This window comes from Homarus americanus, unplaced genomic scaffold (assembly GCF_018991925.1).
Source record: "Homarus americanus isolate GMGI-L3 unplaced genomic scaffold, GMGI_Hamer_2.0 scaffold31037, whole genome shotgun sequence".
Classification (NCBI taxonomy): Eukaryota; Metazoa; Arthropoda; class Malacostraca; order Decapoda; family Nephropidae; genus Homarus; species Homarus americanus.
The window spans coordinates 20,567,755-20,576,748 of record NW_024722227.1 but is presented as its reverse complement, the minus strand read 5'-3'; the positions used below and the strand labels follow the sequence as shown (position 1 = coordinate 20,576,748).

Here is an 8,994-nt window from a genome sequence, read left to right as displayed (position 1 = left end):
CACCATTGTAATGAGACAAATCTACAGAGGTAAGTTAGGAGTTTATAGTAGTAGAGTATTATAGCGAGAAGTGGTAGCGTGTCTCGAGGTATGATCAACACTGTATATTAACACAGGCACAGTACAAGTGTAGTATATAAAACACCAATGCGTGTTACAGCTTTATTTTACTAGTTCAATAGGGGGATTAATAGGGGGGTTCATTACACAATTTATGATAGACTATGGTATTCTCGTATAACCTAACCTCACAATTAAAATGGGCACTTCACTAAGTCGATCGTTGGGGAGTTCAGGATCACTGCACTTCTACAGTCTACAGCCAGCACTTACTGTTACACGTGGAGTTGACAGCACTTTGTCGATGGACCGCTGAGACTTCGTTACATAGTGGTGGGCTTCTCTCGAGCAGGACTGGGGACGTGGTAGCTGGCCTGGTTACAAGACAACTGCTTCTCTGCCAATTCCCTCGAGGAGTACCAGGACGTCCTATATATTGGGAAGCGAGCCGTCAGGTTCAGCTGGCCTGGGGGCAACGAAGGTTCTCTTTGACCCCACCGTGTGCGGTCAGGCCTGGACCTATTCAGAACTATCTGGGAAAGTCATCAGGTGGGGCCATGTGTATATTGGGAGAAACAGCGATGAGTTCCCCACTTGACTTCCCAAACGTCGGGCCAGACTGGGTTTCTGAGATGTGAGAGAAGTCGTCAGGTGGGGCCGTGTAACACGAGAGCCTTGAGTTGGGCTCAAGGGTTACAAGTGACCTGGCTAATGTGAGTCAGGTCTGGACTTCTTTCTGCGGTGTAGGTTATTGTATATTGGGAGAGAGTCGGCTGGTGCCTTCTTACATGTTGTGGGGTGATGGGAGGGGAGCCTGGTTGGTTTGCAATCCTTGGTCAACCGCAAGTTATCCTATACTTTTTCCCTAATGTCGGTCAGACTGGAGTTTCTGAGATGTAAGCTGTGGTCTTGACGGGAACCCTCACTATGTATAATCATCATGGTCGGTTAGTTATATTATGGTCGGTTGTTATAATTATGGTCGGTTGTTATAAATCATGGTCGTGGTTATTATATTCATGGTCGTGTTTGTTATAATCATAGCCTGGTTGTTATAATGCTTTTTCCCCAGAAAAAACTTTCTCCAATAAAAAAAAGCAGCAAAGTTCATGCAGGAATAAAATGTTTTTGCTGATGAAATCGCTTGCATCACTAAATTAAACGTTTACCTAAAATTCTGACATTATTGGCTACAGTACAGTATTCTATTAATTTGGAGTTTCATTGTTTCTTGCTTAAGTAACCCACTTTTTTCCAGTTATGGCAACTCACATTGCTCCAGCTTTCCGCACACCCCTGACTGACTTGACTGGGGGTATCTTAACTCATCAGTCTTCCTCAAAATGTGCAGACTTTGAAATGCGTGCCATGGAGTGTCTTGAAGCTTACGGAGTTCAGCGTGGCAAAACACGTTGTATAGACTACCTGGATGATCTTAGGGAATGCACTTATAAAACTAAGCAAGTAGGTAATGTGCTGTAAGCAAGATTTGTTTTTGGTGCTAGAGGCTGAAAAATTCATGTACTTTTCTGAATGGAAAGTTTCAAGTGGCAGTAAATAGATGTACTGTATGTCCTTCCTAAAGTTAGTGCTTTTCTTTATTGAATAAAAGAAGTCAAACTCTCTGGAGATGTCTTAAATAAAGACAAAAGCTAAGGTTTTCCATTGTTTCCCTTTTCCCTGTGTAATTTTATCTATCTATATATATATATATATATATATATATATATATATATATATATATATATATATATATATATATATATATATATATATATATATATATATATATATATATATATATATATATATATATATATATATATATATATATATATATATATATATATATATATATATATATATATATATATATATATATATATATATATATATATATATATATATATATATATATATATATATATATATATATATATATATATATATATATATATATATATATATATATATATATATATATATATATATATATACACACACCACAGGAAAAGGGAAACAATGGAGCACCTTAAGGTGCGGCCACACGAGCTTACATTTTGTCGCCAACATGTGATCAACGAGGAAACACCGATCTAGTGCACGCAGCCGCACCCTACCGAGAGTCGGAACCCTGTGCCTCATTTCATCTTGTCGATCACATGTTGGCGACAAAATGTAAGCTCGTGTGGCCGCACCTTTAGCTTTTGTCTTTATTCAAGACATCTTCAGAGGCAACTCTGAAGATGTCTTGAATAAAGATAAAAGCTAAAATGCTCCATTGTTTCCTCTTTCCTATGTGATTTTATCGACATTTCCCATTTTCATCAGAAAATTCCAACACTTTTTCTTTAATGCAGTATATATTGTACCCCGGCATTTTTGTATAGTAAAAAGTAATTACTGTTGACCTCGGAATATCTCATAATATCAAGTGCATGTGCCTTCAAAAGGTTACAGTCCAACTCGGCCCACATCCAACTCGGACCATCTCGGATAACCAACTCGGACCACTTTGACTAACGAATCGGATTAAAAAGTAAAAATTTACATAGGGTATTTATTTTTGTATGAATTACAATGATAAAAAGCAGCATAGATTGTAAGGGGGGGGATTGATTTGTTATGATTTATCTTTTCATTCTATCTTATTAATATATTAATGTATACATAAGTAGAAGAGGTATAGTGGAAGAGGTGATCTTTTTTCTTTTATACTGTATATAATTTTATATTTTATATTTAGTTCACAATTTAGATCACTTTTCCTGGAGACCTGACAACGACACCCTCACAAAAGAAGGCGTGTTGAGGATGACCTGATCACGAGATTTTAGTTTGACGACTTTCACACCAATTTAAATAACTCACTTTTTTTTTTGCGGGTATTAGCAACCTGGGACTTGGTCACAATTTTCGTGATGCCCTATGGCAGCAGGCTCTACCATTAGATTTTTTTTTTTTTTTTTTTTTATATAACGGGGATTAGCCCACCCGGGCACAGGTCACTGACCCACATCGGGGCCTGGGGGGGCGAAAATGTAATAATAATAATAATAATAATAATAATAATAATGAATTACAAAAATAAAACAAAATATAAAGTGAGAAACAATATATGTATGTTGTGTTGTCAATAGTAAGAGAGACAATTGAGACCCTGCAATTTTGTGTAAATGAGGCAGAAAGTCAGATCAGCAACCTGGGACTTGGTCAAAATTTTTGTGATGCCATATGGCAGCAGGGTCTACCATTAGACAATACATTATGCTTCCAATATCTTCCCCAGACAGTAGTACCTCCCTGTTTGGTAGCTGCCTACTACCTACTTAATGCACAAAGGCAGAACATACCATACAGAAAGGTCAGATAAAATAATAATGACCACAAATAGATAAATAATTATTTAAAGAATATTATTGGCCAAAGGAAGGCTATTGGTTGGAGAATAAATCATGAAGTTTACCTCTGAGATTTTTATAAGGTATTGGCCAGTGGGGTTAAGACCGAGATAAGAAAAGCAAAGAGGCGAAGTTAAACCCCAAGGGATTCTTTCAAATGTATCAAACTAAAATGCGAGACAATATTGAACCAATACCGACAAGCTAAGTGATATTGACAGAGAAATGAGCAATAATCTGAACAGGTATTTTTAACAGTTTTTACCACCGAAAATTTGAACGTGATACTCGAGGCACCGACTATATACAGGTGCTCCCCGACTGACGACGGGGTTAGGAACCCAAATCCAGGTCGTAAGTCCAACATAAAAAAAGAATTAATAAAAATCTACAATGAAATACAGTACAGTAAAAGTAATAAATAATGAGGAATGGATACAGTGTGACTGAGCACTTACCTTTAATGTAGTCAGCTGAATGCAGGTCGTAAGTCCAACATAAAAAAAAAATAATCAAACAAACAAAAAATTAATAAAAATCTACAATGAAATACAGTACAGTAAAAGTAATAAATAATGAGGAATGGATGCAGTGTGACTGAGCACTTACCTTTAATGTAGTCAGCTGAATGCACATCGGGCCCCCATAATTTTCTAATTATACATGGAGATTACATTAACTGGAAACGTTTCGGTATAGAAAATGCGCGTCGTTTGAAAAAAAAATGGTCACAACTGCGGCGGTCGTAAGTCCCAACGGTCGTAAGTCCAAGCAGTCGTAAGTCGGGGACTACCTGTACAGAGATAGTGAAGAAAATAGATTAAGCGAGATAGTAGTGACTAGTAACGATGTTAGTAAGCAAGTAGACAAGCTAAAATCTAAAAAGTCACCAGGTCCTGATGAGATATTTGCCAGAGTATTAAAGGAATGTAAGGAAGAGCTTAGTATGCCCCCTAGCAATTTTTTTTTACATGTCATTAAAAATGGGTGTAGTACCAGAATCCTGGAGCAGTGAATGTGATACTGATTTTCAAGAAGGGAGATAGATCACTATCCTCTACCCACTGTCCAATCAGTTTAACATCAATTGTAAGCAAATTTCTGGAAGCAATAATTTCAAACCCTATTCGAAATCACCTGGAAAAGCACAAGTTATGAATGTGAATCGTGGTTTATTGCTCAAGTTCTAATAAAAAATGCATAAAAACGTCGTTCATACTGATTGAACCCTCGGTATTCACTCATTCACACTTCATATTTCTGTGAACCAAAAGAGACGTAAAACAAATCTCAAACTCATTCCTGAACCTCTAGTCAGCTACTTGTTTGAAGTGTGCAAGGTGGGCCGAGTTAGTAATGTGTGGGCCTAGTTGGTTATTGAACATAGGCCGAGTTGATTAGCTAAGACGGGCAAAGTTGGAAATGGGCCGAGTTGGAGGTACACCCTTCAAAATGCCCATGATATTAGTCAGATTTAAAACAAATTTCATGGGGGCTTACAGCCCCTCCCCGAAACTGAGGAGCTGAGTGGGCTTGCTGTGCTCACCATGTTAACCCCCCCCCCACCCCCACCCCTTGAGATTCCTGGATCCACCCCTGTCGTGTATGTTGTTAATTACAGTATCTCCGTTAAGGATGTGCTCAGAATTACATTAAACTAATTACCGGTACATTAAACTAAAGAATACCTTGCATCATGAAAAACATGGGAAGTTTAGAAACCCAGTGTTAAGGCAGCACACTGCACTTTCCTTCAAACGTATTACCTGTTTTGCTGGCTGCTGGCCTGACGGGCCAGCAAGCAGCAGGATTCTGTCTGTTGCGAGAAATGGACAACGGTTTGGCAGCAGCCTTGCTGGCCATGTTAGTGCTCTAATGAGCTTCATATTAGGTGTTGAATATTCAAGTAAAAATTTCAATAAATCATGAAACAATAGTAATTTTAAATATAACACAAAAACAGTGACATGTTTCTATTTATTTGTCACTTTAAACGTTCTTGGGTATTATTAAATCATTATTCAGGGTCTTCTTTGACCAACCAGCTGCAGCCACTTGTAAACAAACTTCACGGCGCATTCCTTGTCTTTTCTTTAGCTTTTGCAGATGCCTCACTTGCTTCAGCAATTAAAGAACTATAGCACATTCATGCAAGGCCTCAACTTTGTCTAGTCGCTTTGTTGCTGTTTTCATTACGTTGGGCAGATGCGCCAACAAAACATCCTAGTGTGACGCAAACGTATCTTTGTTTTGGTGGCTGGACCGTGTTTGCCAAATATGTTGGGAGGAAAGTGCCCAGTGTGCTGTTGCCGTTAATCTGAACACAGATCTATAGTTTAAGTCTCTTCCTGAACCAAAAAGGGAAGGAATATAATGAATCTATATGTTTAAATGAATAAATTGGTAATGATTGAGCCACATCCTAAAAATGGAATGTTTATCACTAAACCCAACAAATTGAGGAATGAGCCATGTGAAGTAATTTTGTAATGCCCAGGGTAAAAATTAATCAACAAATATCTCTAGATAATCCACAGTCCTTGGCTGCTACTTGATATTGTTCATCTTGCCATCTAATGTACTGTACTACAGTTTGTATGGTTGGATATATTCCAAATCATTTATATAACTGACAGAACTCGATATAAATACAAGCAGTCTGGTAGGGAGTAAAATGCTTTATGTTTTTGTTATCATTTGTTTCTGTTTGCTTTATGTTTGGTACAAAACAAAGAAATAATGAAAAGGCTTCATTGAAAAACAAATTTTCGGCCTTTTGTGATAAAAAAAAAATTCTAACATCCTCTCAATTGCCTATGCCTTAAAATCATTTGAATTTTGATATTCCAGACATTGAAGACTATTTTAGAGAATAACAGGTCTGCTTACCAATTGTGAACATATTTAGTGTGAATAAATGAACATCTACACAAACATTTTCTTTAAACCAATCAGCTATTTTTTTGAAGAGGGGCATTGCTAATGGGCCAGGTTAGCATGGAAATACTATAGTCCAGAATATTCTAAAACAAAAAATGGCTCGGAATCCATGTGTCTTTTCCAAACACTTCAGACACTTCTGCCTCCCATGTTTTGTAATACCTTTTAAGTCAATGACATCCTCATTTTTTGCTTCATCTGATGAACCTTCATCACTGACAGTTTTTAATTTTGAGAATATATTTGTCTTCAATTGAGTCATGGCATACCCCCTTGGAAAAGCAAAATCACCGTTTGGCTGTGAATGGATTAGTTTTGCCATCTATCCGATAACTAATCTTCAGTCAATTTGATGGTGGTTTGGAGGATACAACCATACACGCAAACTTCAGAGGATATGGAAAGGGAAAATGATGATAGAGAGATAATCAGGCTTATAACTCATCGAACAATGACAACAAATACAGTACTGCAGTGAAAAAGCATGAAGCACATGACCTCTACATGTGGTAAAAACAAAATAAAATTTCATGGCTAATGAATATTATTGCAATACTGTACTATACTTTGACCAATGTATTAGAGATATCTTGGCAAAAAAAAAAAAAAAGAGATATTCCACTCTGGAAGAGAAGAACATGAAAGGATAGGCTGTAGGTAAGATTGAGGTAGATATGCAATGCTGAATTTGACTTACTGTACTTATTTATTTCCCCCTCATGCCCTCACTGTACTGTACCAACCTTGCACCCCCTAGTTTGGAAACTACTGTCGTAACCATTCAAAGCACACTTTTTTTTTCTAAGCACTGATCGGCATACACCTTCCCATACTGTTAAACCCCGAAAAATATTCTCACTGCTAGACTGGTCCACTAAACCTGCTCTACAAATACAGAACAAAAAAGCTCTGTACAGTATTTCAAGTGCAGTAGCTATTTGGTGTGTGGAGCTTTCAGTGTTTGTTTGAAATACTGGTACAGTCGATGCATAAAAAGATATGTTTTGGTTGTAAAGCATACTGTATATATCCTCGCCGTTACACAATCAGGTCTCATGCTATCCGAGTCTAACCTCCCTGAACTGCCCTTTACTTCCACACTGCCATCTGTGTCAGTGGCACACCATTAGCCTGCTTTGCCTCATCATTACAATCTGTGTATGATTCCCAAATTTTAACTTTCCATACACTGATATAAATGTGTTACACAGATGCCTTGTCCATGGGGAAAGGAAAGGCACAATTGGTATTTGGTTAATGGTTGGCATATTATGTCATTTGTGGTACACTACTCTTGTTTTGAATAAGATTTAAACATATACAGTACTGTATTTAGCTAATATAATTTTCAGCTGAGTCGTGTGGCTGCTATGCGACACGAGCGTCATCGACAGTGGATCACAGGAGAACGGTCTAGTGAAAACCACTATGCTCCTGCTGCTAGAACTGACTCGTATTAAACATGTGTTATGTAGAAGATGTCTCCATTATATTTCAATCTCGGTAAAAGTCGCAGATTTAAATTTCATATCAGTTAGGGACATGATGATTTAAAACACTAGTTTTATGTAAATAGAGAGATGATTATTATTTTCATGTCCTTTGTAATGTCTGCAAATCCATCATTTACTTCATAAATACAGTCTGCTCAACACTCCTGGTGTCATTAATTAAGGAATGGCTGTTACTAAACTGCACTTCAGTTGTGAGTATTGGAATTAACACCATCCTACCTGATCTTTTGTGCTGGATGTATATATATTGGAGTTATTAATAAAAAGAAAATAAATTAGAAGTGCATTTTTATAACCTTATATTTTAGGTCAAATGACTTTATTTATTGTACTGTAGTTCATTAAATATATAGATCCAAACTTTTGGCCCTAATTTGTATGCCCAAGATATAAAAATCAAATTACCGGTAATATGAAAACTAAACTACAGGATTATTGGGACCAAAATTCAACTGGTTTCCTGGGTTTGAGATTTGGTAAACTTTCTTCCCTTGGGTGTTCCATCTATTACCCAAGGCCTATCAGTAGGTTATGTCAGGTTTTGCTTATGCACACAAACAAAATTGGAAATTGCTTTTATTTCTTAACACACACACACCGTGATGCATCTAGGCGTCGATGATAATCTCGTCCAATTAGCACTGACACCCCAAAGCATCATTCAAGAGATAAAAATTCATGAAAAATGAGTAACTCCAATTGACGCTCGAGATTTTGGCATGTTATTCTGGTAGGCCTCCTCTCGTGGTAATCCATCACTAATTGATTACTTGGCAACAGTACATAGCATGCTGACCATGAGACATCAGTGTTGCCCTGACAGTGAAGCTCAAAGGCTGAGTGAGTGAGCCCTTTAAATTTTATCTTGGTATCTAACCCACACAATATGCTGTCCACTGTGCAGTTATACCCTGTTAAGTATTTAAAAACCATTCATTTATATATTTTTTATGACATTTTACTTACAGTATTCAAATTTGTAACGGTCGTGTGTAAAATACAGTACAGTGAACCCTCACTTTACACTGTCAATTGAACCCACGACGGCCCGCGTAAAGTGAACAACATAACATATGGGA

General features: G+C 37.2%; 1 long non-coding RNA gene across 1 annotated transcript in view; it reads left to right on the top strand.

The window, feature by feature from the left end:
* The window catches only part of LOC121862412, a 16,435-nt gene extending 8,242 nt beyond the window's left edge, over positions 1 to 8,193 (top strand). The window contains exon 2 of the long non-coding RNA XR_006088225.1: positions 7,754 to 8,193. This is a non-coding gene — a long non-coding RNA (uncharacterized LOC121862412). The remainder of the gene's footprint in view (positions 1 to 7,753) is intronic.
* Positions 8,194 to 8,994: the final 801 nt, after the last annotated feature.